The 27,550-nt window shown below is 45.3% G+C and overlaps 1 protein-coding gene and 1 long non-coding RNA gene across 3 annotated transcripts in view; one reads left to right on the top strand and one right to left on the bottom strand.

Annotated features, from left to right (window-relative positions):
• The window catches only part of LOC143903403 (uncharacterized), a 143,446-nt gene that overhangs the window by 68,886 nt on the left and 47,010 nt on the right, over positions 1-27,550 (bottom strand). The window lies entirely within an intron of this gene.
• The window catches only part of LOC143903405 (uncharacterized), an 85,985-nt gene that overhangs the window by 49,840 nt on the left and 8,595 nt on the right, over positions 1-27,550 (top strand). Inside the window, exon 4 of one of the 2 annotated variants that reach the window (XR_013258711.1) lies at positions 22,421-23,513. The exons of the other annotated variant lie outside the window; for it this stretch is intronic. This is a non-coding gene — a long non-coding RNA (uncharacterized LOC143903405). Of the gene's footprint in view, positions 1-22,420; positions 23,514-27,550 lie in introns of those variants that run through there. 2 annotated transcript variants of the gene reach the window in all.

Below are 27,550 nucleotides of genomic sequence, written 5' to 3'. Positions count from 1 at the left end.
TATTTTATAATTTAATAATTTTGTTTAAAAATTAATAAAGCTACTACCACCTAGGTTAGAATAGATTTTATTTATTTTTGAATAAAATTAATGATACTACCACTTGGGTTTTTTTTCGAGGTAACAACCACGCGTGTACTTGGCGCCCTTTTTTACCTTTTTTGAAAAAGGTAATTTTGTACTGATATCATGCGTTTTGTAGTGTTACGCATCCTCTTCTAAAAAGGGCATGTCATCTATACGATCTATCGAATCTGTCGAAATATTGTTGTCGCTTTTCCGCTTTTCTCGTCCTGCTGCCGAGAGAGATCATCCTATAAATACTAAATAAATTATATACATGTATAATATAAATATAAATAATTTTAATTACACACACACACACACACACACACACACACACACACACACACACACACACACACACACACACACACACACACACACACACACACACACACACACACACACACACACACACACACACACACACACACACACACACACACACACACACACACACACACTACGTTTACGCGAACGTTACTTCTGTAGTAACTTACGATAATTCCTTCGCGTAAACGGGATTTTGTAGTAACTTACGATAATTTACTCCGCGTAAACGAGTGAATTATCGTAAGTTACTACAGAAGTAACACTCGCGTAAACGTAGTACACACACACACACACACACACACACACACACACACTATCTGTCACGTATACTATGTTTACGCGAGCGTTTTACTTCCGTAGTAACTTATACGATAATTCCTCCACGTAAATGGAGATTCTGTAGCAACTTATGATAATTCATCCCGCGTAAACGAGTAATGCCGGGATTACGATGAATTTAACGTAACGGGACGCGACGGACGCGAAGTAACGTAACGTAAACTTAAGAAATTGATTTTTGTCAGTTATCTGACAGTGAGAGACGTTCTTGACAATTGCGAATATTGCAATAAATATTAATTTAGAGAGAAGACTCTTCTATCAATAATCATAAAATACTTGGAAAAGCGTGGCATTGCCTAATGTAACGGCAACGAGCTTTTCGCGAAGGTCATTTCGCGCTTCCGCAGGATGAGCGGTGCAAGCGGACTCATCAAGGAAGAGCCCAGCTTTCCTCCCGGCCGCGCCGCGGTTCGAACTTGCGGCAGCGCGGCTCAATGATGGGCGCATAAATAACGCGGAAAATGGACGACAGCGACAAAGCTAGCGCTGATTTCGCTAGTAAACCCAGCGGCGCGCGAGCCGCGGCGATCGGGCAAACGGCTTACCGAGATGGATTTATGCCAGCGTCATTAGGGATTAATTATACGCCTTGTCAGGCAGCTGATGCCTGCTCTAGCGACCAGAGATGGCCCCGCTAAGAGCTGCTCCTATCGTGACCGCGGATAGAGACGGCTATAGAAAGAGGAGGAAGAAGATATGCGCGCGGAGAGGAACAGAGAGGAGTACATGTCTACGCGATCTTCCTTCGTGATTTACACCTCGGCTAAATCGTACGCATTGAGAGGCGCTGCCGCGCGCGTACGCGAATCTTGTACAAAGATGCGTCGTTATACTGCGCCCGTTTGGAGCTCGCACATTCGACGACAATTCCATAGAAACGCCATGACCCGACGCACAAACGATACGTTACGCAACGCGCGTGCAATTATATTATGGCCGAGGATGTTTATGCCCCTCAGCACCGTTAGAACATCCTCCTTAACCCTTACAGAAATTTAATACTGTAAGTGAGTATTTGGCTATAGTGATTAATTACTTATTTTGAGTATTAAAAGCATTAAAAACAGTGCTTTTAATACTCAAAATAAGCAATTAATCACTAGCCAAATAATCACTTACGGTATTAAATGTCTGTAAGGGAAGGGCTAAGCAGGATGACTCCAAAATGGATAGCCAGTTCTTAGGAACTCATTTCGTTCACTTTAATGAATAAGACTACAAATGTGTTTTTACAAATATGAATTTAAAAACTTTTTTTTTTTATTTATAAATTTTTGGCATCGCGTTAGAGCCATAATAATGTGTAAATCGAAATGTAAGATTAAGAAGATACGAAGATTTGCGAAATTATTCTACGCATGAATAGAATTATTGGGTCATGTTGTGGGTGTACGTTAGGCAATCCGTAAACGTGGGGGAAAAGGTAGGGACATCGCGGATGAGGACGTGAACCTGTAGGAGACGCGCGCACCGCGAAAGAGAGAAAGATATGAAAACGCACCCATAAGTGCCGTGCGTTCTAGACTCACGTACTTCCTTAATGCCGAATGCGCCATCCGCTTCCTTGCCATATAAGTTTCTATCAAAAGCCCGGATCGTACGTAATCCAGAAATCTGCCGCGTGACCCCATGGGAATACGCGCTCGGTGAAACTCACGCACGTCCTCTCCCTCGCCTCCCTTTCTTCTCGACGTTCCTCGCGATGCCCGAGGGCCCCTCAAACGGGCGAAACCGCGGTTGACTCATCGCTTCTCGGTTATATCGAGATTAGCTCTCTTTGAGAAATTGAGGTCGTTCCTTTGACACACGTTTAATGTGTCTAAGCCGCGCGTTGAAGTTTAACGATTCACGCACGTGACCTTTATATCTGAATTTATTATTAAGAAAACGCATGGCTCATAGAATATCTTGAAACATTTAACCTTGACTTTGAGAACAAATATTTTTATTAATGCAAAATTGATTACTTTATTGAAATGTTGAGAGATATCGATTAACGGAAAAAAATGTTTTGCTCGTTGTCTTTAAGCGGAAGTCGTCAAGATACTCAATGGCAAAATTTATGAATTATTCTGAATATTTATCTTCCCGGACAGTCCTATTCCTAAGAAAGCTAGTGACTGTAGTACGCTCGACAACAAAACAACGTTGCGTTACTTTCGTTTAAAATCATTCGCGGTTTTGTTCGTCAAAAGTTGTCGCGCGCATTGGTCACCGCTGCGAGCGGTGTATCTATCCACCTTTTGACCCACTGTTTATATGCAGCATGATTGATGAAGTTGCATTAATATTTTCGTAGCAGGGACGGCATTCAATGGCGATACGTAGTGCATTCATTCGTTACGTCGCGTCCGCGCAATAAAATATATCTCACTCGGCCAGATTTACGACGCCGCGGTCGGGCCCCCGGATATTTCTGCGGGCGTTACGTAGATACGTGATGCTCTGATGATATTTCGTATCGTGTTCGATAACGAATGATAACGTCGCTGCTTTTGAGCGTCGCGCAAGGTAATCGCTTCAACGCCGCAACTCTCGGTGTTGATCATTACTATTGCAACGTTGATTGTAGATTATTTGCTTGCTTAAATATCCTAGTTATGTTCTTACTTGAGAAGTCTCTTTACGTTGCGTTTCTGGCATTTCCTGGCGGAAAACATTTAGCATTAACTTTCCAAATTCTCCCTCTCTCTCTCTCTCTCTCTCGTTTCAAGCGAAAGTATCAAAGTTACGATATGACAGTGAAATTGATGTAGACAAGATCTCATCTAGCGATTACCATCGCAGCTGTGATTCTCAAGATTCTTAAGAATTTCCTGTTAAGTCCCGCAACGAGGAAGGATTATCTACGGAGTATCTCCAAGTCTTGGGGGGGAGGGGGCAACGTAAAACTTACGACCTTTATATATAGACTCCCGAATGTTTTTTTCATACGGTGTGGTCGGGACGCGTCTAATAATTAAAACGCGATTAGCGACTATAGCCGGGACGTGTTTCAATAAATCAGTATACGGCGCCCTGCCCCTTTCTGGCCGTCTCGCGAGCAGGACCTTCTCCTTCGACCGGCACGAAGGGACTGCGCTCTCTGCGTGCACGCACGCGCAACCTGTAATTACGTGTATTGCGGATATCTCCCTCCTGTCTGCTTCCCTTTACATCCGGTATCGCTTTTGCGGAAGGTATACGAGCATTGGTGAAACGTCCCATAGATTCTTGATTCGCGATTTCCTCGATCGATCCACCGATGAATCTGTAATCGCGTAAAAATAATCGTTCTAATTAATTTTCTACTAAAATAAAGCGATAATTGTTATATATTTTTCACATAATGAAGTATATATTTCAACGATGTTATTCACAGACTCTACATTTAGAAGCTAAAGGCGACAAATCTCTCGAAACATATCCTTTAATTTTTTCGATTTTTTTCTTTTTTGAGATCCTGGTACAATTTCTTTTGGCATCAGGTAGGAAGTAATCGTGAGATGCAAAGTACATAAAGGCTCGGGCGTCAACGGAACCCGGATTTTGGGATCACCCGGTACAGGTAGAAACACGGCAGGTGTAGCCTGCAGGCGATGAATCGCAAGCGAGCCCGAGCGTTGCGTGGGCGCGTTTCTCAGGGTGGCTGCGATGCGTCACACGCGAATCGCGCGAGGAAAGACTCGACAGAGAGACTCGCAATGAGACGAAGGACGAGACGAGGCGAGATGAGATGAGACGGGATAGACGACGGGCCGAGAGAGAAATGAGGGACAAAGAAAGGGGGAGTGGGACACGCGTGAAGAAAGAGAAAGAGAGAAGGCGGCGTTTTTTATCTCGCTCCGAAAGGAAGAGAGGAGAGCGCGCGCACGCCGGTGCACAGAGGACCTGTAGGCGAACTATGCCGGGTATCCAGGCTGAAGGTTGGGCAGCGAACTAACCAGCTGAGTAAAGCAGCCCGGGGTATATCCTGAGAACAATCGGACCTACCGACCAACGTCGGCGTGGGCGAGCCACCGGCTCGAAATATGCATTCCTAGCGAGTAATCTCGCGCTAAAAGATTGTTGCATTTAAGTACGCGCGCCACGCCGCGTTGAGCCAATAAATAACGGATGTTTAGCCGCCTCGCTCGCGGCGCGGATCGCGAATCCTGAGACTGAGAGCGCCTTCGTCAGCCTCCGTACCGGCCGCTGCGCCGTCACGTCGCTAACGAGATTCGGGCTTGCGGCAATCGTTTACCGCATCTCTCCATGTCCTGCTCCTCAAACGACAGATCGTACGCCTTCTTTTTTTACGCGCACGTGCTGCAAACGATCTCGCTTTCGCCGCGCCGGTAACTAGAATTCGAGTGTTGCAGCGACGAGCAACAAGACGATGCATAATACGTCGCCTTCCGACAATCCGCGGATTCCATTACGCGCTGCGGAATTTTACTCTTTACCGGTTCAAGCAGAAGAACGACGACGTCGTTAACGACGATGACGAGGATGTCGGTGGGCATGCCTAGGATAGGAGAAGAAAGAGGACGAAAATGTTGCCGGGGAATAATAGGCCGGATTTGCGGTCACTAGAGTTGCCAGGTTTGCGGATGTGCCTGCCGTGTCGTGGGCATCATCGAGAGAAGCTCGAGCTTGTTGAATTGTCGTCATGAGAAACGCGGAGATTGCCGAAACCCGCAGTTTAAATTAGAAGCGTACAAACTGCAAATTGAAATTGTAAATTACCTCGCGGTATACTTACGTATCTCGAGATTGGGGGACGATCCCGGCTTAGTACAGATAAACTATTATTTAGAAGCGGCAACTTTTTTTACCATATTTAATTGTTTCGATCTCCGTAGCCGTAAAAATAGCTGGCTTATGCTCGATAAAATTGTAACGGTCACCGTTTATCTCGTAAAAGCGTGTTTTTATATGATGTCTCTTTCTCTCTCCTGTCTTATCGAAAAATCCTTCGACTGAAATCCTTCGAACTGGATCATAATTGACCGCCCATCACTTGCCGTTTCCTTTCTGCGAATCATTCGCGCTCTCGTCCGCCGCGGGCTCGCTTGCCTCTAAGTAACTGCGATGGTTCTTCAACTTTCTAAACGTGGGCCATCGCGCCGCGATTACCGAAACCAGTCATTTCGGCGTCGTGCTCCTGCGATATCGATGATACTCTTTTGCCACTTAATGAAACCTCACTAGCTTTTCTAATGATCACTGTCACGTGCAATTTCTCCGAGGAGTGTCGAGAGATCGGGTCGGCAGGTTGTGAGAAAAAAGTCGGGCACGGCGGACAAGTCGAGTAAGAAGTCGAAGAATCGAAATCGAGAAGACTTCCTTTAAAAAGTTCCTCTAGTGAGCGGACCTCGAAAATGGAAATATGTTAGTGGACGGTCGATTAAGTATATACGAAGACGCGCTTTACCTGTTATTTATCATTACAGCAGTTTCTAGCTGCCTTCTAAAAAACTGTTCAATTTACAGCTCCGTGCGAATAAACGCGTCTCTCCGAATAATCAGCAGCTCTTCATCGTTGAAATAATTTTTTTGTCAAGATATAAATGCGGACAATAAGTGGTAATGCGCCTAAAAAAAGACCGTCTCGTACAAATCGACTTTCTTTCAAATTATTGCTAGCGAAATCACGAAACTCGCGGGTCGAAAGTCCGCTCCTGCCGAGAAACTCGATAAAGCGTTACATATCCATCTTATCGGGCACGCGTAATTGTTCTCGTTCGCGTAGAATGGTCGTAACGGAAGCCTCCCGCAGATAATCGTTCTAACTGACGGCCGTTTGTGCAAACGACACCTAACAGTGCGGCAAATAAATTGTAGGCAATTAATCTTGAAACAGCTGGTCGGATTATTAACAGGGTTTAACCGAGACTTGTAGATCCGGTATCCTTTTCGCTCCCGCGCGCACGCGCTTCCTCGCGTGTCCCCCTTCGTCGCAATTCTCTCATTCTCCCCGTCATTTATTCATCACGGAGCGGACTGCACGTGCGACAACTACGACGGCCTGCTAAAAGCGGTGGAAAGATTAACGCCACGCGAGACTGTGGTCATCGATTTCTGCGAAACAAGACGGAGTGTTCAGCGACATGCGCCACGTACGAAAACTTGACACTTTAAAAGCCTTGACATTAAGATGATGAAGAAACTTTCCATTCGATCTTCTGGGTTATTTATGACATTACGAAATTGAATCCAGCAACATTGAATAATCCGTATCAGATTATTCTTCTCTGTTTGCTTTATAATCAAATCTGCGTTCCAGGAAAAAAATTGCTTTAGAGACTCGGTGATTAATTTTGTATCACGGGAAATATTATCGTGAAGAAAAGATATATCGACGTGTTTTTATTTAAAGTCAGATTCTCAAAGCGAACTTTAGCTGACACATTGCGAAATATCGAGGCACACGTGCGGATTCTAATTTCCTCGTGTAAATCGCCGATAATACGTGACGTCATCGGGTTCACAGTGCTGATTGGGTGCGAGAATTGGAGCCCGCCAATTACCAGGTGACCCGGGCACGATTTATGGGGTCGGCCGTAACTCATGCCAGTTCTCTCGCACTCCCCCTCACTGAGCCTCCTTATTCCATAACTCGGCACCCCGTAACCCTACGACGGCGCTATAGATAGACGACCGATGCATAAGTATAACTGAAAGCCGGCGATCCGAGCCAGGATGTAGGATTTATTGCGTGAAGATCGTGCCACGTCTCGATGACAAGCTAACGTAAATTAATTATGCACCAGATTTAATAAGACGCTCGGATAACCGCTTGATATATCCAGTACTTGTAGTAATATTTTATTTCATTCGAAGAAGTATAAGAATAACGATTGTTTAAGATTGTAACAGCAGAAGGCTAATTATGGTTTCCCGCATATCACAGTTATCTCGGTTCCGCGATGGAATTAGAAGACAATGAGATTTGCATCTCCACCTGAGCTTTCACCTGTCACGAGGACTTTGTCGACGTGACTTTGTTGTGTCGCGGCGCGTCATTTGCACAAACCCGATGGCTCAATAAGATAACTCGTTGGATAATACAATTTCGCTGGGCCGCTTTCAGCGGGAAGCGCGGGCATAACAACGATAACCTCTCTCGCGACGCCGCCGCGCCGGCTGACTTCCGCGTCGATTCGTTACGTAAATCGTAGCAGCTATATAGCCCGGGTACGATCGATTGTTTGTGCCGCGGGACAAGTACCGAGAGGCCGTTTCCGGCTGGCGGTATCATCACCACCGGAGCACGCCGTCGCGCCGCGCCGCGCCGCAGCGTATCATTCATCGTGGCACGAACCGTGGCGACTCGGCATATTTCGCGGGGCCTATAATATCAGTGTTGCTCGACGAGGAGAAATAACCCTCTGCAATTCGGATTGGCTTCGTGGCCGTTCTAATAAGCGCCGCGCGATATCTCGCTTCTGCTCCGCTTGCTCCGGGGAAAACGCGGCACGAGCGACAATCGACCACCGAATAGAAAGTGCGAGTCGTGGCCAGGCTGCTCTTGGTCGTGCGGGTCCAACAATAGGTTTCGTATCCCCGAAGACCAGGCGAGAAACCGACTCACGCCTGCAGCGCTACAACTCGATAAAACTTTATTAAAATTTATTCTCGAGAGAATCATATATTCTATCTAACGAAGCTTTCTTAGAATACGTCTCTTCTAATTGAAAAAAACCCATTAAAATGCTCTATAAAATTAATATATAATACATTTTCAAGTTATTTGTGAAGTAAAAACATTTCGCGTAACGCAGCAAGAAATTTGCGATAATTCCTTCCAGCTTTCAATCCACTGTTATTATTAAAAATTTGAACGACAAATCTGTAATAAAATGAATTACGACTAATGGTTAATGCTTAATGGTGCCGAATTTACAACCTGTATTTCCAATTACATAGTCGCTTAGTTGGCCATCTTTATAACAAAGTTGTCACGCTCGTTCCGTTGAGCGAGTTCAGTCGACCTATATACGACGGAACGGTTCAGCATTAAAACTCCTTCGCGTTCCGCAAGAACGTGAGCAAAACTGGTTCCCGATAACGGACTATCGGTGAACCCATTTGCCTCTTAATCGAGCATCGATTACCTTATCGAGTTGATAGTTATCGTAAATTGCTGTTACGTTATACTGACGGTTTAAAATCACATTTTCTCGCATGATCACTATTTATCGCTACGTATTTATCTAAAGCGTATGTAAATATAACTTGGGATAAACCAGTGTGATAAACCTGAACGATCGAATGTGAAACACATTTATTTGGATTTGTTCTAGCTCCAACGTGAAATTTTTACGCAATAGATTTTCACACGTCACATCTTGAACATCTTCACAAACGCACTTGCTTGTTACTTACACTTTGCACGTTTTTAAATTGAAGTTTAACTTGAATGATTTCGAAAGTCTAATACTCGTATATTCTGTAACAAAATTACCAGTAACATCGAATTACAATCACGTTAGGCACGCATGTAGTATTTTCAATGGAATTGCCTTAAACAAGTAATAACTGTACGCTTTAAACTTACATCCATGTCAGATCACAGTTAAATTCTCTCATAGCGGATAGGCGTAGCGGATAAGGCGAGCTTTAGGGTAAAAGCCTGCCGGCTAAGATACGTACGCGGGAGTGTCTCGCGCGAGGGAGAACATTTTTGCCGTTGGTACGAGTTTGCAGGTTGCGCGAGGCGATGTGCGCGCGATCGGCTTGCCTGCTCGGGCTCGGTGACCGAGGGCACCCCCGGGTCCCCGCGGGCTCCGTTGCCGGGCCCTACGAGCATCAGCCGCCCTCCCACTAGCCCCTGGCCTGCGTTGCATCGCGTTGCATCGCGTTGCGGTGCATGGCGTCCTCGTGTGGGCGAAGGGTCACAGGTCGCAGACACACCAAGATGGTTCTCAACGTCGGGAGTCCTCGCTCGCGAATTAACGCCATTCTGAAAAGTAAGTAAAACCCTTCGTCGAGAAAGGGGCCTGATCGAATTTTGATCTATCGTAGATCTTGCACGTATCCACGAATTCGTGAAGGAGATCGTTCGTCACGTTCTGAGAATCTCTCGTGCGGTACATCGTCGATTTTGAGCACCGCGATCTTCCGCCCGCGTCGGTTCTCAGGATGGGTGGAGGACCTCGCCCGAAGAATACACGTGAAAAAAATGAAAGGGAGAAAAAGAGAAGGAGAACGCGAGTAAGCGAGGAAGAGAGAAACTCTTGAAAGGCGAGAGAGCGACGAAAATCGTAATCTTTCCGCACCGTGGTGTAAGATTCCGCGTCGCGAGGGGGGACAAAATCGCGTCTCGCATCTACTGGTTCGGTGACAATTCGCGTGGATATTTTGTTCGCGGTCAGTGCGACACGACGCGACGCGACGCCGTCATATAAAATGGCATGACGGATAAGAGTATTTGTTACACACGCGGGGAAACCTCTTTCGGGCCCGTGGGGGTCACGAGAAAACCGATGTGGTTCAAGCACGGTTCGAGGCGATCATCCACGGTAGAGAACTTGTAACCTCTCTCGTGCTAAGAGTCGCGTGCGTTTCAACGGTCCTTATTAATGTCCGCCTTTTTTTGCTGCTTTATAGGCGCATTAATGATAATTATTATTAACGAATCGCGCGGTTTATACGGTTGTCATCCGTTGGCTTTGCTTTATGGATATGGGGACAACACATCGATAATTAGTTAACGTCGTCGATCATCCGAATAAGTCGGGACGGCCGCGGCCGTGCGCCTCGGAACTCCACGGAAAGGATCATCGCCGAGGAATTTTAAGATTCCGTGGGCATCGGGGGGAGCCAATATACAGGTCCGTGCACGGAAAGTTATGGCGCAAGCGGTTGCGAGGTGCCTCGCGCGAGGGGCTCCTGTCCTCTCGTGCGAAAGGTCACGTACGAAGGAACTGACCACCCTCCCCACACACCCATCCTTTTTCCTCGATCTTTTCTCCGCGCGTCCTTCTCTCTCCTCCGTATCGCGCTCCTACCGCGTCCCTTACCGCGCGGGCACCCGCCATCTCGAGGGAACAACCCCGGCGAAGACTTAGAGAGCAGATAGAAATCTCGGGGCGGGTCTAGCAAATTGAAAAATTATGCCGACGCGTATATGCGACGTGTTTTTGGCGAAGATGCGAGACAATGGGATCTCCAGATAAAAAACTGAGGATCGTTCAAAAGGGTAACGCCATCACGGTAGGTATGGCGCTTATATATATGTGCGCGGATACGCGTATATCTACGCCAATCTACGGAAAGGTGCACACGTACGAGCTTGATGATCAGCGTACTCATGCATAAATACGTCAACGTTGCTTTTGCCCTTATCTTCGATCTGGTATCGTGAGCTCCTTTCGTGTCTGTGCAGCGTCGTATCGGTTAGATTTCCGGTCGACTTGTCCGCCTCCGCGTTTTCATCGAGCGTAACACGCGCGTAAGTATTTATTTCACGTCGCGTCGGCGGCGAGAGGCGCCTCTCTCCTTGGAAAACATGAAGAGTCCGCGCGAGATTTTATTTTCTTCCGTTCATTACAGTTGCGCGACGAGTCGCGCGTTTTTAGATCTCTCCCGACACGCCGAGTGTCGGGAGCGATACTCCGCAGACGCAAGAAAGTCGAGATGAGAGACGATAGCTATGAATCGTCGGTTACCGGCCGCCGACTATTCTGATTTTCCGGAATTGTCGGACGAGTTTGCCTCGATGCCCGTGATCCCCGTCCATTCGTTACCGTTTAGAGCTGCGCTTAGGCGCTCGTAAACTCTCATCAAGGAGATCGAATCGGGCCGCGCTTGATGCTGCAAGTGGAAGAAGTGGTACTGGAAGCGGCGGGTTAATTCGCGAGTGATGAGCTGCCCGGAGTGACTCCCTTTCTCACTCTTCGCCGGTCTCGCCCCCTTTCCCTCGGCTGCCTCCCTTGCCGCCGCTTCCTCTCCCTCTTGTTCTCGTCCTGCTCTTCCTTCCATGGTTGACCACACTCGTCTACTTGTACGTACGTACGTACGTACGTAGTCCGTACGACCGTGTCTGCGGGCTCGGTGAGTTCCCACGGACGGGACCGGGAGGAGTTCTTTCGAGTTTGAAAACACAGCAATCAGTGTAACTGCTTCTGGCGAGAAGGTACTATGTCTATATGCGCATATTATATATCTGCATACACGCGCCTAAATACATATTATACATTTTGTATTTTATATATAACATATATTGCGGCACGCGAAACATATGTTCATGTGTGTGCGCGTATAACAGATGTACAATACATACATATATGTGTTTGTACCACCAAGTGCATCGCGCTGTCGAACTTTTCCTCCATGAATGATAGCAACAAACATTAAGTTGCATCTGGGTTCGGATTGTTTTGAATTCACCATGAGAGCTACAATAAAGTAGCATCAGTAGTATATGAGCCATTATTATATACCTACTGTAATTTAAAGAAGATTGATACGCGCTGCATGATACGTCAGTTTGATTATTATCAATAAGATGCGTTTCAGTACCTGGCCTGAGAAGATTCATTTCATCCCATGAAATCTCGCTGACTTCCGCAACGTATTTACAATACACACAATATAATCATTTTATTAGTGGCTGCATTGATGTACCGCGTATTATTTCGACCATTTTCTATAATCAATACCACCGGAGGATTTTTATCTTTCTCCTATATGTTTTATTGTCTCGTACCTTCTTCGGCACTTTCTCGCATGATTTCTCACACAGCCGCGGGAATCGACGCCGGAAGTCCGATCGAGCGCGAGGCGCCGCTGGGTGATTCATATGCGTGAACTCGCAAGAATCGGCGGCGACCGGTAACGCCGCAGTCCACACGCTGATTCTCTCACGCTCACACGCTTGCACGGGTGACTAACTCTTCGAGCTGCGATATCGGCGCACCATGCTCTCCGTTGGGTCTCGTAATATATAAGCCAGTTGCGCGGCGAAATCAAAACAAAGTTCGAGCGCGTGGGTGCGTACCTTGTGAAGGAAACGCGTGGACGTGTCGTGATAATTATCCGATGTCCGGCTTGGTAGCCCATATATCTGCGAGTTGAAGCCGCGTAAGCAAGTAGTAAATTAAGCGAGCGAGCACCATTTAATACGATGCAGAACGCCGCGCGCGTGTCACACGATCGATATCGGCAACGGCCCGGCCGGTCGATCGTATCAGGTCCGTACGCGGGCGTAGGCGATAAGGCGAGAACCAGCTCGTAAGTTTCCACCATCCCCAAAGCGGCTGCTGCCCGCCTCGTCGAGCGTGTAAGTAATACTTCCTGCGCGCGGTACTTTCGCTCGCCGCGCGCCGCGCCGCGAGCGGACGTGAACGCGAACGCGCTCGATCTGTTTAATTGATAGGTGACGAGCGAAAGGGCGCGCATGTGAATCACGCTTCGGGACGCGCGCACGATTTATATAAATCTCCCGAGGCAGATCGCACGTAGGTGTGATGCTTTTAATTATTTCTCGACGTGCCTCCCGAAACGGGATATCAGGATTCATAGAGAACGTATATACGTTTCATGAATTCCGCTTGTGACGGACAACTGGGTTTGATTAAACTCAGTAAAATTGCGCGGCGTTGTAATAAAAGTAGGGTAATAGAATATCTCTCTACGGTTGCGTAACTACAGATTATTTACAAAAATTCAATTTTTGTCCCGTTACATAAGATGCGAGCAATTGACAGCACTTAATTAAACTGTTCGCCCATATGTAATGCGATCTACGTGGAATAATAAATTTTATAAATTGTTTAATTACACTAGTCACTCTCTCGGGCCGTGCGAAACACGCCTTGCATATTGCATAAGGATCCAGACACGTCAGGCAATTTAAATCCCGCTAATTGACAAGTACGCCCGAGCGAGCGAGCGCGGATATGAGTTTCTACGCCTCGATAGGACGCGCGCGAGAAACGAGGCGGATACGATATCAAATTATGTCTGTGCGATGCCGGCCGGACCCGGTGCGCGTCGAGTCGAGGACCTACGAAGAAACGGTGGCGAAATATAACGTAATATATGAGCAAACTCGAATCGACGGGGCGACGCGCACGTAGGTAAACGATCGTTTATCCTCCCACCGGCCGATTGTCATCTCTCCGGCCGTTGCATCCTCGATGCGCAAAGGCAGCGCGCGGCGCGGCGACGGAGGTGGCAGTGGAGGTGGAGACGAAGGTGGGTGCCCTCGTGTGTTGAGTAATTGGAACACGACCTCCGTCAACCCCCGCCGGCCCTAAATGGCCAGCGGAAACGAGTGTGCGCACCACCGTGGAGGAAGCTACCGTCGTCGCTCTTGCGCAACCGCATACAGATGCAGTCTCCTCGAATGCAGCGCGTGCAGTTGCGACGCCGCGCATGCATCGCGCGCGCGGCGCGGCGCGCGGATTCCCTCGCTCGTGGCGCGTTGGACGCACTCTCTTTATTGTCCTCCCACGATGATTTATGCTAATTCAACGCGAAACATCGCGCGTGGATGATATCGGAAATAGCAGAGGAGTGTCGCGACGTATTGCGAGCAATTTGCCATCCCGGCCGTAGTCTCGCGCGACTGCAGTTGGCGCGTTGAATGACTGTTTCTTCTCCAACTCGCAGATCATTGCTTATGAATCGCCAGTTATACGATGCAAGTTAAGATTTCACAATTACGAATGCTTCTGGTTTGAAAGAAGCCGCAAACTTGATGCTACTGCAAACGATATTATAACGCATCATTTATCGGTTCTGCGAGAACTGTCGGAAATGATCAACGACGTGGCCGACGACAAAATGAGTTTTTGAGGACGGCTTCAGATATTCTGACGCCTTTTAATCGCCGCGATTTGAACAGCTCCTTCTGGCCGGCGGATAAATATATACGGGACAATAAAAATGTGGTGAAAGTTGCGCGGACGAATAAGCAATTATTAGCAGATCCAATTCATACGCTGAAAAATATTGGTAATAAAATGTCGCGTTATATCAATTCTTAACGATTATCCTTACTGGGTAGGCTTTATCTCTCGGCGAGGAAGGAAAAGAACCGTCGTATCAACGATAAATTATCCCCTCGGTACCGTTGAAACGCCGATAAACCAAAAAAAGACATTTACGGGCGTGCTTTTCGGGGCATAAAAATTTTTTCGACGAAACGAACAAAGTATTAGCGCGACGGTCTTCAAGGTAAGCATGGGCGGTATGAGAATTTCGTGAGAGCGTTTCGACTCATAAACATAACGAGGCATCAGGACGCCAGAGTGTATGAGTATGAATACAACGGCCTAAGAATCGCCCACGTCGTTTACCAGCCACGATCAAGGAACAATGTATAACAGTTTCTTCACGGCTGTCGCGTCAAATCAAGGATTACTCATCTGCCGGGAACGAGCCGGATTTAGCGCCGCGCGCGAGCGTCTCCGTGAAGCATCTCTCGTTCTCGCGTTCGCCGGTTTTTATTACTATTTATTCGCGGGTTTATTACGACGGTTTCGCAATCTCATACAGGAACCAAGCGGACCGATCTTTGTATACGTATTACGTAATGCCCCTTAATGCAACGTTGCGCTATTGAACGCGTCACGTTAAATTCACACACATAAATTTTGAAATAGCGAATAACTCCGATTTTGTTGTAGCGTATACGCGAGGTTTCTTCGAACGCGGAAGTATAATTCATTCAGGCAGTACGCACACACCTTCGGAAGTGTATAGGCACCATGACGCATATTCGTATAATCTACATCTAATGCTAAACGCGTGCCTGTCTTCTGGCCCACATTATTTAGCCAGCGCCGAGAGATCTGACGCAGATACCCCGACCTGACTCAGATTGAGTGTAGACTATGACGGACTTACGTATATGCATGTCATTAAGTTGCATGACGTTGACTTTCGCTGAGACATCATAATTACATAAAAATACTTGGCCCATTAACGGCTTCAGTCGTAAAAATAACGAGTTGAAATTCGTTACGCATATCGATTACGCGAAAAATTCGTAAGCCTTATATATATACACCTCGTAGGAATCGTACGGAACTTCCATCCCAATTATGTCAGAGGATATCGTGTGTCGAAACTTCACGCAAATTCTTAAAAAACAACCCGCGGCGAGCGGCGAGGCTGGTTTGGGGAGTCCACCGACCACCCGCCGGCGACTGCCGGTCGCGTCGACCTGTTTCCAACGCATGTTGAGGATCCATCGCATGAGGAAGGTATCGTTCGCGGATTGACGTTCGCCGACCTTCCTCGAGATGCGTATCTGACAATGAGAGTGGTCCACACGCAGATCGCCGGCGCGGCGGACTGCCGCGGGGTTTGCGCGGGGGTAACTCAATTTGTAGTTACAAACGAGCATAATATGATAATGTCCCGTGGCCGGGCCGCGATATACGGTCGGACCTTCTTCGCTTTGTTAGCCGAGGCCTCTTCACGGGCACCCCCCCGCCCAGCTGCGCCGTGTCATTTGTTCATGTCTGTCAATACAATACGTCACCGATAGGTATACCGATCCCTCTCGTTGTCCGCCGAGGATACTCGCCGAGGCTAAAACTCGCGCGAGCGACCGAGACCGCTCGAGATCACAAACCATGCACGAAACTGGAATCTATACTGGTGTCCTTGCATTTCTTACATATTGAAGCGCGTCATCTTTACGTTTGCCCCGTCGTCTTGATGCTATTAAAATGACTTTTAAAATGATATGACATCTGTGCTATAATTATGATGTGTTGCCCCCACATACATGTCGTTATGAAACTGAAAAATCTTTTCTCGTTTAAAATGTATTTTTTTAAAAGATCGATGATACAAGCTGTACATTTAAATATGACACTATATGCATAATGCTTTTTGTGACATGTAAATAATATTTTTTAAAATAAATTTTAGCATCTTATTTCTTCTCTTTTGAGATATCGATATAATAAATTTCGCACTTCTTCCTTAAATTCTTCTTGAAAAGAAAGATAGGATAAGATGTTGAAATTTATTTGAATTTCAAATTTATTTGAAACTGATGATTTGCAAAGAAGACAAATAGAGATTTACCAGAGTAAAAAGTTGCATGTTCTGCGCTCGAAATGAAGGAATAATACCTGGCACGTATTGCTACACTTTATTCGAAGTTACGGAGGCCCATTCGAGTAGTTAAATGATTCGTAATGCACCTCGAATACTACTATCCGCTTCTTGTTGTTCTCTCGGCTCTCTTCACGATTTCTCCGGCGAGATGCCGACGGCTCTCGAGTATGCGTGATTTAAGGCGCATCGTAAATAGATAATAATAAATCGGCATCGTGGGGCTCATTTGCTTCGGGACCAATTTGTTAGGATCGTTCACCCTCGCGACCCGAATATATACACCTACGACGCCGCGGGGCTATTTTTCATATACGCCGAACCGCTGATTTATTTTGGCACGAACGAACGCCGCCGTGCCGCGAGCGAATCATGTGAATTCGCTTATACACGGCATTTGTGTATTTCGTCCGAGTTCGAGGCACCGGCGACCAAAAGTTCCGTGGAAAGTGATTGACAACTAAAGAAATACATATATAGGTATGATCGGTTGCGCTAGCGGACTCTTTTTCTAGAAACCACAATTATGCATTCATTTGCATTTACATTGTCTTAATTGCTCTTAGAATATTTAGCTTTATTTTATCACAAAAAAATTGAACGGGATTATTTTTATTCTCTGTTACTTTTAAGCAAGATAAAAGAACTGTAGAAAAATCTCCAACCTCACATTTAAATAGTTTTTATTAGAAATCAATCACTGATGTCTAAACTCGTTTAAGGCAGCAAAAACATTTTCACAGCGTATCTTAAAGTATTATATTTTACATAAAGTGATTGGAAATTCGTTTCTCGTAAGTAATAGAGGAAATTATACGTTATACGGCGATTGTGACATAGACCGAGCTTCGGGAGTCTTAGGGCCGTAGCGAATGTGCGTGAGATGAAAGGATTCTCTGATTAACTACAAGCCTCCTTCCGCAAACACTCGATGGAGCTTCTGTCACTGCGAAATCGATGATCCACGCCTGTCAGGCTATTAACACCTTCGACGTGGTTCGTTATCATTATCGCCTGACATCGGCGGGGATTTTAATTTGAGTTTCACCGCATGGGCACTATATACTCTCGTGGTAGTCGGCGCCGTACAAGGAAGCAATCAGCGATGAAAGGCGAAATTGGCGCGAGCCGCGAAACCCTGCGGTGATTTTCAGGAGCGACAAAGGCTGCCCGCTGGCGCGGTCTGATTAACAATTGAAATTTTGCATTCGCGCCGACGTAGTCGTCGGTTGACACTAATACCAGCCGGCGATACGGCTGACTTTTTCCGCGAGATCGGTCAACAACGTCCATCTTCTCTTATTCTCTTTTTATTTCTGTCTCTTTTCTTTCGATCGATCGCTGGGTCTCGCAGCGGTTCAACTGTGACACCTGCTGTTGAGGATATGAATATGCGATTTCCAGATCTAGGTTCGCATTGCGCGTAACGGTGCCGGCGAGATTTGCCTCGGCTTGTTCGTCGCACAAACGAATCGACGTCCATTATCCGAACGACGAAGATTACGCCAAGAGAGATTGACTTTCCGACGCGAAAGATCGCGCCGATGCTTTTGCGACGATTGATGCATAGTTGGCTACTTCGTTACACATCGTTCACCCGCGGGCATGCAATCGCCGTTTGTCTCGCAGCGAGGTCCCGTTACGCGCTCCGCGGAGCGCGTCCTGACTGAAGTCTTATCACCATAAACTAATCAGCCGTCAATAGGCGAGATCGCCGCGGTCATAAGTAAGCCGTGCCCGTAGAAACCACAAACGGCGTGCTAAAATACTTATAATGTGTCCGAACGGAGGATGCGCGACCTTTAACGGAAGAGAGAATCCGCGCGAATGTTCTTCTCAACGGAGTGCGTGCGCGAGTGCGTCCTAGCAACGTAATCTAAAAACGCACAATCCTGTTGTACACGGAACTCTCTCTAATAAACTTGTCAACACATGAATTTCGCCGTGGACGCAACGAAGGAAAATGCAAATAAGGAAAGCTATAACATATATGCAAGGTGTAAAATATCTTATTGAATATCTCGCTAAGTAGATTATATGTGATCGATGTCTCGCAAAAATTTTTTGACCTAAATATGGTCCTTTGATATCGTCGTAGATTCGAAAGTGGTTGTCGAGGAATGGGCCGGCAAAATGAAAAATAATAATATGACACGCGAACGGAACGCGGAACACGAAGCGTCTGTTCTTCGTGTAATGAGTCGACAGCCGTGGCAAATGAATCCTTTCTCTCCCTAAACGCAAGCGGCTGATCTATCGATCACACCGATCTATTAGCACGGCTATCGATCACCGCGTGTCGCGCAGTCAAAGTCGTCGATTGAAGTTCGTTAGACTGCTTGAAGTTAGCAGCTCGACCCTGTAATAAAATGCGACCGAAATGTCCTCGTTTCTATTCGACACGCAACTTATATATCGATATGTGTCTTCCTATTATAATTTATCATGTGATTAAAGGAGCTAATTCGCAGCTCGCTTTTGGATATGCCATCAGTTTACGGGATATAGTAGGTCGAAGGTCGAAGGAGAAATTTTTGGAAATTTATGATGATTATTATTCTGGTGTTCAATTAAAAAGGAATTTGTAATAAGGCCTTCGAAAGTACGCTCGACATAATAATAACGAGTTTGTTAATGAATCGACTTGGTTGCCCAAATAAGTTTAGCTCTCGCTTCTAGATCGATATTACATTTGTCTTCAATTAATCCTAAACAGTCAGTCTTAATTATAATAAATTACTATCAGAGAATTAGCTCGAAGAACCAGGTATGACTTGGAAAAATGTTGTTTCTAAAAAATGGGCCTAATAAATTTTAGAGAGAAACAATTTATGATCAAAGAATGTAACGGTGCTGCAAACTGTAACTCTATTATTTAAGAAAACTGAAACAATAATGTTCAAACCAGGCCAGTTTTATTAATTTATTTTCAGGAAAAATATTTGTACAATAAGTTTTCCACTTGAGAGAAAGATTTTCATTATATATATATATATATATATATATATATATATATATATATATCAACACAAAATATTAAATAAATATAAAACTATATGAATGAGAGTTACAATATCTTTTAAAACATTATTGATAGCATTAATAATTGCAATAAAAAAATGTCCTAAAATAAAGTTACACTACTTTTCATGCTAATCTTCAAACTGTTGTATGTTTAAATACAATTTTATGATAAATATATTATCGCATTCGCGCGACTGCGAACGCAAAGGTTTACGACCTGGAAGTAGGTACTCAAAGACCGGTGTTTAGATACTTCCTAAAGAGTGCGTCATAAAACCAGCGAGAATAAGGTAACGCGTGCAATTTGCTGCGGTACGGCGCGATCGCGCGACCAGCCGAGCGACTTGATAATTCATTATCTCCGTGCGGCGCGGACTCGTCTCATTTTCGCCGCACGGGGTCCTCGATCACGCCTAACGGCACCGCATCGGCGTAAATACGTTACGTAATTAATTTCGCGCAAAGCACGGCTCAACGGCGTTATATTTATAGCGGTGCATTAACCCCGCGGGGTTTTATGCGCCTCGCTCGTTCGCTCGCTCGCTCGTTCGCTCGCTCGCGCGCGGATATCGAGCCAGAGTCGAGGCAGAGAGTCCGAGAGTCTCGGAAGAAAGAATTTCAGCGCTGCTCCTCGGAAGAGAGCTCGTAGGCTCGCTCGCTTGCTCGCTCGCAACGTATGCGCGCGCGAAAAAAATGGAATTCTCAGGGGTCGAACTCCAGGTGGAAATATCGATAGGGGGTCAGCGCGGGTTAGTTAGCCACGCACGAGCCGGTGCTGCCGCGCGCCTTTCTCATATCCCTTTTCTCCTCTGCGGCCTCTTCCTTCCTCTATCGCGACCTGTTCTTCCTCCTCGTCTCTCTCTCTCTCTCTCTCTCTCTCTCTCTCTCTCTCTCTCTCTCTCTCTCTCTCTCTCTCTCTCACTCTCTCCTCCCCGATACTCCAACTTCGTCCTCCGGATTTATGTCTTTTCTTCTCTTTCTCTCTTTCTTATTCTTCGCTTTCTGCTCGCGCTCGTCGCTTTTTTTTCTCGTTCGGCGTAGGTGCGGATGTGCTTCAACCCGGTACAGAGTCCACTGATGGTGGACCACTGACTGCGCACAATTAGGCCTCGGCGCAGAACGAATTCATCTTCGTTGGATGCGCGAGACTCCAGCCAGTTCGGCACGATCGATTATCAATCATTCTACCGCGAGCCACTCGAGCCTCGTACACACGGAAATATCGTAACCTTGTGTATACATCGGACTGGCATCGGAGTGGCCCGCGGGATATTTCCACCCCCGCGACTGACCAATCCCTCGGCCAGTTTCGACGTTTCCTGATAGACGTTTCCAGTGCTCAACGAGCCGGCACGTCGATCGGGATAAAGTGGCTGTCGAGATCCCTGATGATGTGCGCCGGATCTTATCGGGGCCCGAGCAGAAATCTAATTTTCGGGCGTCGTGATTAATCGCACCTGATATTTTTTCGGAATATTAAACGTGTGATACCTAAACGATCATATTCTAATCTGCGTCTGTTTCTTTATCTTTATGCGGAAATACCTTCAATATGTATTATAAAGTTATGCTTACATTAGCGAAGAACTTTACATGTAAAAGGAAGGAAGGTTTGGAAATTAACTCCGATGAGATACAATGCATGCGTTGTAGCACATTACGTGCACGTTTCCTGCCTTGTTCTCACCAAATGGGCCACGTGCGTTCGATTTTAATGTACCGTGAAGCCGCACGGCGCGCCATCGATTTCTTAATGATTCGAAAGAATAAACATTATCTTTGTACCTTATTTTACGCGTGTATAGGGATAATTTGCTCAATCCTTATATTATAGTCTACGCGCGTGAAATGCATTATCCCACAGGGAACACAGCGAAAATCCGATCGACGTGGGTGGCGGCTCTCCCATCCATCGGAATTTCGAAGCTCGCTTTTTAAATTAATGCCTCGGTCGACGTGTTTGTGTTCTCACTCAATCACCCGTTGGCCACGTTAGAACGCATTTATGTAAATAAATGATGTGCGTTCGGCCGCGTGCCCGCGAGGAAAAAGTGAGAAAGCAAGAGATTTGTTATAAACAATTAAAATTTTCCTAATTAGCAGTAAAAGACTTTATTCGACCTTACTGGCAATGATTATAATTGTCATGACAAATCATCACGCCGACCATATATTTTGGTCTTTCTAAAATTGATGTAATTTTGATGCTTATATTATAAGCATCTTATTTAAATAATTTAATTCATTGCGAAAAATATTGCCGCAGTCAGGGTTTCACAATAAATTAAATCATTGAAATAGGATGCTTATAATATGTATAAGCATCAAAATTACATCAATTTTAGAAGAACCAAAATCTATGGTCGAAATAAATGTTACTTACTTATTTGGAATTAAAATTTTTATTATTTGTCAACTTTTTATATATATATATTTTTTTTTTCAAATATATATTTAAAAAATAGAAAATTTTGTTGCATATATTGCTAAAAAATATTAAAATACTTTTTAGCAATATATATATATATATGCATTACTGTTATCACATCCGAAAGCTTTTTCTGTACGCAATGGAATATAAATCACTCAGAGTACAATTATGTTCTGCACTCAGGCATGACAAGATCAGAGGTGACACAAAAGTGAGAACATACCGGAGGGATTGGAAGAGGGTGGAAAGGATGATGGACACTGGAGAATCGAAGGTACCGATGGAACCGTCGTGCCGATGTCATTCTGCCGCGTGATTTATTGCTCGGACGTCAGTTCGTGCGCATCGCTGCAGCTAGAAAATCGTTTGCATTGCGCAAAATTTAATAAAGCAATCCACGCATCGACATCTCTCGCTTCTCTCTCGATTCTTCTAATCTTTCTCAACCGCAATCGCGCGTTCGCGGCACGACCGAAGAAAGTAACTGCTCGCGTGTCATAATTGCGCAACTTATACATGTGAATAATACAAAATCTCTATCTCGCCGAATATATTCCTTGCACCGTGTCGAATTCGTTTATCCATCGAATGCAGAAACAATTTCGTGACATATCTATTAAGGATGTATATCGCTTATGTTAAAATAGAGGGATGAAGCTGAAATTTACAGAAATTGTGCACTTATATATCCCAAAAACCTGTGTTAAATTTGCGATCGATTGTCTGACCCGTTTCTGAGATATTTGCTTTAAAAGTTACAGAAATTATACATATATAGATATACTTCCCATGTAAATATCGTAATACGTATCTCTGCTCCTGTACAGTAAAAATGAATGAAATTTTTATGGTACACTTCTATGACATCAAAAATTGTAATTACGGTTTTTTAAGTTTTTCTGTTAATATAATTTTTCAATTTTTTAATGATTTATTTAAACAATATCAAGTACGAAAATGGGACAAAATTGTGATTTTTACGCTTTTTCTGTCCCAATGATAACATGTTGTTTATGAATAATTTCTGAGACTAGCTTTACACTGTTTAATCAAGAAAACAAAATTATACTACATATAGCTAAACGTAAAGCATCCTTAAATTGAAAATACTTCTTTTATGCGATTATTAATAGAAATCGCATAATCATACCGATACTAGCGTACACAATAAACTGTGTTTTATCGTTCCCACTGTTGTCTGGACAACACATGTTAGATCGTTTATAAAATAAATAAAAAAATAGAGAAATTTCTCGAACTTTGCGGAATCGACTTCTGTAAGACAAGACGCTTGAAAAAAATAACAGTGAATAATAGCAAATATTTACATAAGGACATAAAGATCTATTTGGAAAACACAATGATAAACAGGAAAAACAGGTCCTTATGAAAATATCGCTCGCCATTATTTGCACCTGACTCAAATGTCGATAGAGTCTCGCCGCACGGCGGACGCAGTGATAATACTCGAGATTAATAAATCCTGCTTTCCACGGCCATCAATCGCTGAACGCCGAGGCGAGGATTGTTAACACGTTCCTGCTTCAACATCGACGATAGAAATATCACTCTCCCAGGCGGAGATACGGTATACGGTAGGTGCAAGGAGACTTTACCGTCTTCTTCCACCACCAACAATCATCAGCATTACCGTTCGCGCTTCTCCTCCTCCTCCTCTTTCTCCTCCTTCTCCTCCTTCTCCTCCTCCTCCTTTTCTCCTGTTCCTCCTCTTCTTCCTACTCCTACTTCTCGTTTGCTTCTGCATATTCCTGTTCGGTAATCCGTGGTACGTCTCTTAGGTGCGATAGCCGCTCGCGCCAACGCTCCTTGCGCTCGTTGCGGACGTTCTCGCTTGACAAATGATCGTTGGCGATTCGATTTGTATGCTTTCTACCCGTACGAGGTACGGGGCTGTCGTTATGACGCAATTGTAGAAACGAAGGAAAGGAGCGACAATAACGCCTCCGCCCGCGCCGGCTCCTGTCGCACACTCCGCGTGTAACGCTTAATGCGAACCTGTGATTCAGGAATAGCAGGAGTGCCAGAGACAATGACGACGGAGATGCGACGGAAAAATACCACTATCTCAAGATTATCGAAGCCCGCGGATATTTTATTACGTTTAAAAATAGCATATCCGAACAAAGTTGCTTGAGGATTACGTGAAACGCGTTACACAACTTTAAAAGAGATTAGGATCTACGAAGGAAAATAAAATTTTCCTATACGATAAAAATAAATTAAATTACATATAACCTATATTATTATTTTTATTGCGTTCTTTTAATTTGATTATTTATATTTAGAGACCATCTTCTTTTGTAAACTGTACTCATATATATGCTCTGGGAAAAAAAGGTTAAGCAATCCACTTTGGAGCCCACGATTAGTAATCAAATTATTTGGATTCATAACCCTAATAAACCCCGCTTGACTAAAAAAATCGTAATTAGCTATTCTATTTACTTCAAAGATTTTTAAGTTATACTAGCTAGTCAATTCTCTCAACTAGTTCTATCGATATTCAGTTACGCAAAGATAATTTTCACTTACGGGGCACTAACCAAAATGTTAAGTACTTAACTGCGAGAAAACCAGTCAAAATTTCTCCCAGAGTGCAATTACAAGAAATTATATATATACGTAAAACGCAAACGCATTCGAACAAATGTTCCTCTTATAGTCCGGGAATTTGACGAAGACGAAGAAAAAGCACTTTCACCGAGAAGTTAATGCCTCAAAGCAACTTTTAAGGCGGTACCCCTTGTGCCCTGCGTATACAAGTGGCCGTTTAACGACGCCAAACGACCGGCCGAGTGATATTTACTTGGCTACGAAATGAGCGACAAGTAAAACGAGCAGCGTTCTCATCAAAAACTTGTCAGCGACTCTCCCTTAGGACACAGGCCTGCGGTAATGTCACTGCGATGGAACTTTTTTGCAGAGGGCTCCGGGGGAGGCCCCGTTTTCGTGCGCGTAATTCCCGAAGCGAAGGCTCCCGGGCACGCACGACCGGCGTAATAATCTTCGCGAAATCTGAACGATCCCCAGGCATTTGCATACAGGCTGGTCGTTATCCTTGCGCGGCGCAGGATGCGGGGGCGGAGTCCCCAATTCCGTATCAAGGGTTCGACTCGCGTGGGCCCGGGGCTCGGGGCCCGCCGGTCGAGAGTGGTGGGTCCACCGCCGCATTTGCCCACCATGCGTAATGTTCGACTTGCCGCGGCAAAAAGGTTATTACGTTTTTTGCCGGTTATCCGAGATTAAAAACGACTGGGGGCGTTGTAATTGCAGCGGCGCGGGGGCCGGTGGCTGCTACCGGGCAGCAACAGGGGCACAAATAGTGTACAAACTCGCCCGTCGTCCTATCCCGAGGGGAGGAGAGAGAAAGAGAGAAAGAGAGAGAGAGAGAGTATCATTCCGGGAGGACGATGAAGGTAAGGTGGAGGACGACGACGCCGTGGATCCTCGGGGCACGATCGCGCAAATTATAGACTAGCGCCAGCAGAAGCCAGGAGGAGCCAGCGGGAGCGTAGCGCCGGTGTAGCACGGAAGCTTGACCACGCTCCTCCGTGTTCTCTCCTCTCCTCGCAGAGACTCGCGGACTCATGAACGACGGACTCTCCGCTATCCCTGCGAGTGAAGCCGCGCCGCGTACTAATTGGACGGCGTTATGCATCACTTCACCGAGAGCGTGATTACTGAGACTTTCGCACCGTGCGTTAAACGAGCTGTTGTCGATCGGGTCCAAAGCTGTTCTTGCATATGACATTGCTTTTATACGGAGAGAAATGTTAACGATCAGTCATAACTATGTAATATTTTTGGTTTCTTTCTTTCTAATTTTGCACGATGGGGTGCTGCAAATCTTATATAAAGATATAATATGGCACTGTGGATATTCTCTAAAATGTGAGAAACGCCAGCTACACAAACATCGAATTATATCCATATTAAGCGAAAACGTTTCTAACGACATCCTGTTCCAATCAATTAAGTATATCGCTTAATAAGCAATCAGCAGCGCAGCATAACAGTTCAATCGACTGGACGACGCGCCATTATAAACAATTTTTTAACAGTGCGAACTACGCTTAGAACTACGGCGAACCGTATACCACATTACGCATACGGGCAAGCTGAAGAAAGACTCAATCGCTCATAATGTTTGACACGCGCGTCATTAATAATATTCAATATTATTACGTAAAAGAGTCCTCTTACATTATGTCGCTCTATTGAAGACTACAAACGCTTCATTTTCCACCGTCATAGTACACGTCGGGGCCACTATACATATGCCTGCGAGATTACATTCTCCTGAAAGAATGTCCAGCCTGGTAATCAGCCTGTTCGCGATGACCAGTACCAGATACCGAGCAACAACGGTTTTACTGTCACTCCTATTCGCGCGAACGGGACGTCGTTGTCGATGGGATCGGTCGAAAAGAAACGGCAAATTTTCACCGTGTAGGATCGTTGCCTATCTGCCGCGGCCGGCGCCGAACCCCTCTCCTTTACGTAATATTATTTTCAATTGTATACGCCCATCACGGTGCCTTTTTATTCATATATAATCTCGACCGAGCATATGCATGAGCTTGCTCGCGAGAGCGCGGGGAGGACGCTTTTGATTATCGGACCTCGAACCAGTATCGGGGAGAGGCGTGCGCGTGAGGCCGTAATACCGACATACCCGCGTGCTTCTTAGCGGGTATGCATTATAATGCATCAACAATGCACCGGCGCGGTGTACATCAAAGCTACGACTACGTGAGTGACTACGAGCGCGCCGCGACGATACGGCTGTACGGTTCTTGCCGGCCTCGCTGTCGATACGCCGCATTAATCACCAAATAACACATTGTTCGGCGTTCGGAAGATATTTAGAATGTCTTTATATCCGCCTTCCTTTAACGTAATACTTTTGTTAATATCGATAAGTGTCATGCTACATCATACGCGTATGAATATTACACGTCCCTTTACATATTTTTTAAATTTGTTTCTATTTTTTTTAAATTAATTAGTTATCGAATAATCAAATATATGATTCATGAGATGTCTACTTAAATTAAATTTTAATATTAAATATTTTATTTACTAAGTCGATTGTATTTTGTCACTGCGTGAGAAGTGAAAATTATTCCCACGATACTCATCTTAAACGACTTTCGAATCTTGTTCTTGATACTCGCAAAATAGCTGCGGACGACATGCGTTCGGGCACGACCCGGTATATTTTATCTAAGTATGCGCGGCAGAGAAGAACAAAGGGGTATGAGGCTCCGCGCGCTCGCTGACCTAATACCG

This window comes from Temnothorax americanus, unplaced genomic scaffold (genome assembly GCF_048541705.1).
Source record: "Temnothorax americanus isolate GAGA-0224 unplaced genomic scaffold, ASM4854170v1 Scaffold46, whole genome shotgun sequence".
NCBI lineage: Eukaryota > Metazoa > Arthropoda > Insecta > Hymenoptera > Formicidae > Temnothorax > Temnothorax americanus.
The sequence above is the reverse complement of the archived record's forward strand: the minus strand, read 5'-3'. Positions and strand labels throughout refer to the sequence as shown.